Here is a 3,057-nt window from a genome sequence, read left to right as displayed (position 1 = left end):
AAGGTTTTAAAATGACCTGAATAGAACTCAAAAATTTGAAAGAATCGAGAGGTTTCCTGACGGTCTCTTTGAAAGAATATGAAAAAATTCGTAACAATCCGAAAGAAAGAATCTGAAAGAACATAAAAGAATCTGGAGAAATTTGAAGGAATCTAAGAGAAATTCGAAAAGAATCTGAAGGAATCTAAAGGGATATGGGAGAATCTGAAAAATCTGAGGGACTCTGAGAGAAATTGGGAAATTCGGAAAGAATCTGTGAGACCCTGAGAGAATCTCGAAGAATCTATAAAAATCTGGAAGAACTTAGAAGAGTCTGCAAGGATCTGAAAGTATCTGTAAGGTTCTAAAACGACCTGAATAGAACTCAAAAATTTGAAAGAATCGAGAAGTTTCCTGGCGGTCTCTTTAAAAGAATGTGAAAAAATTCGTAAGAATGTAAAAGAAAATAAAAGAATCTGGAGAAATTTAAAGGAATCTAAGAGAAATTCGAAAAGAATCTGAAGGAGTCTAAAGGAATATGGGAGAATCTGAAAGAGTCGGAGGGAATCTGAGAGAAATTGGGAAATTCGGAAAGAATCTGTGATAACCTGAGAGAATCTCGAAGAATCTATAAACATCTGGACGAACTTAGAAGAGTCTCAAAGGATCTGAAAGTATCTGTAAGGTTCTAAAACGACCTGAATAGAACTCAAAAATTTGAAAGAATCGAGAGGTTTCCTGACGGTCTCTTTGAAAGAATATGAAAAATGTCGTAAGAATCTGAAAGAGAGAATCAGAAAGAAAACAAAAAATCTGGAGAAATTTGAAGGAATCTAAGAGAAATTCGAAAACAATCTGAAGGAATCTAAAGGAATATGGGAAAATCTGAAATAATCAGAGGGAATCTGAGAGAAATTGGGAAATTCGGAAAGAATCTGTGAGAACTTGAGAGAATCTCGAAGGATCTATAAAAATCTGGAAAAACTTAGAAGAGTCTGCAAGGATTGGAAAATATCTGTAAGGTTCTAAAACGACCTGAATAGAACTAAAAAATTTGAAAAAATCGAGAGGTTTCCTGACGGTCTCTTTGAAAGAATATGAAAAAATTCTTAAGAATCTGAAAGAGAGAATCAGAAAGAAAATAAAAAAATCTGGAGAAATTTGAAGGAATCTAAGAGAAATTGGAAAAGAATCTAAAGGAGTCTAAAGGAATATGGAAGAATCTGAAAGAATCTGAGGGAATCTGACAGAAATTGGGAAATTCGGAAAGAATCTGTGAGAACCTGAGAGAATCTCAAAGAATCTATGAAAATCTGGAAGAACTTAGAAGAGTCTGCAAGGATCTGAAAGTATCTGTAAGGTTCTAAAACGACCTGAATAGAACTCAAAAATTTGAAAGAATCGAGAGGTTTCCTGCGGTCTCTTTGAAAGAATATGAAAAAATTCGTAAGAATCTGAAAGAGAGATTTTGAAAGAAAATAAAAGAATCTGGAGAAATTTGAAGGAATCTCAGAGAAATTCGAAACGAATCAGAAGGAATCTAAAGGAATATGGGAGAATCTGAAAGAATCTGAGGGGATCTGAGTGAAATTGGGAAATTCGGAAAGAATCTGTGAGAACCTGAGAGAATCTCGAAGAATCTATAAAAATCTAGAAGAACTTAGAAGAGTCTGCAAGGATCTGAAAGTATCTGTAAGGTTCTAAAACGATCTGGATGGAACTCAAAAATTTGAAAGAATCGAGAGGTTTCCTGACGGTCTCTTTGAAAGAATATGAAAAAATTTGTAAGAATCTGAAAGAGAGAATCAGAAAGAAAATAAAAGAATCTAGAGAAATTTGAAGGATTCTAAGAGAAATTCGAAAAGAATCTCAAAGAATATAAAAGAATATGGGAAAATCTGAAAGAATCCGAGGGAATCTGAGAGAAATTGGGAAATTCGGAAAGAATTTGTGACAACCTGGGAGAATCTCGAAGAATCTATAAAAATCTGAAAGAACTTAGAAGGGTCTCCAAGGATCTGAAAGTATCTGTAAGGTTCTAAAACGACCTGAATAGAACTCAAAAATTTGAAAGAATCGAGAGGTTTCCTGACGGTCTCTTTAAAAGAATGTGAAAAAATTCGTAAGAATCTGAAAGAAAATAAAATAATCTGGAGAAATTTGAAGGAATCTAAGAGAAATTCGAAAAGAATCTGAAGGTATTTAAAGGAATATGGGAGAATCTGAAAGAATCTGAGGGAATCTGAGTGAAACTGGGAAATTCGGAAAGAATCTGTGAGAAACTAAGAGAATCTCGAAGAATCTATAAAAATTAGGAAGAACTTAGAAGAGTCTGCAAGGATCTGAAAGTATTTGTAAGGTTCTAAAACGATCTGAATAGAACTAAAAAATTTGAAAGAATCGAGAGGTTTCCTGACGGCCTCTTTGAAAGAATATGAAACAAGTCGTAAGAATCTGAAAGAGAGAAACAGAAAGAAAATAAAAAAATCTGGAGAAATTTGAAGAACTCTAAGAGAAATTCGAAAAGAATCTGAAGGAATCTAAAGGAATATGGCAGGATCTGAAAGAATCTGAGGGAATCTGAGAGAAATTGAGAAATTCGGAAAGAATCTGTGAGAACCTGAGAGAATCTCGAAGAATCTATAAAAATCAGGAATAACTTAGAAGAGTCTGCAAGGATCTGAAAGTGTCTGTAAGGTTCTAAAACGACCTGAATAGAACTCAAAAATTTGAAAGAATCGAGAGGTTTCCTGATGGTCTCTTTGAAAGAATATGAAAAAATTCGTAAGAATCTGAAAGAGAGAATCAAAAAGAAAATAAAAGAATCTGGAGAAATTTGAAGTAATCTAAGAGAAATTCGAAAAGAATCTGAAGGAATCTAAAGGAATATGGGAGAATCTGAAAGAATAGGAGGGAATCTGAGAGAAATTGGCAAATTCGGAAAGAATCTGTGAGAACCTGAGAGAATCTCCAAGGTTCTATAAAAATCTGGACGAACTTAGAAGAGTCTCCAAGGATCTGAAAGTGTCTGTAAGGTTCTAAAACGACCTGAATAGAACTCAAAAATTTGAAAGAATC

Source organism: Zophobas morio, unplaced genomic scaffold, assembly GCF_036711695.1.
Source record: "Zophobas morio isolate AGI-343-1 ecotype UQ-CSIRO unplaced genomic scaffold, CSIRO_AGI_Zmor_V1 ptg000022l, whole genome shotgun sequence".
NCBI lineage: Eukaryota > Metazoa > Arthropoda > Insecta > Coleoptera > Tenebrionidae > Zophobas > Zophobas morio.
Note: the sequence above shows the minus strand (reverse complement) of the source record.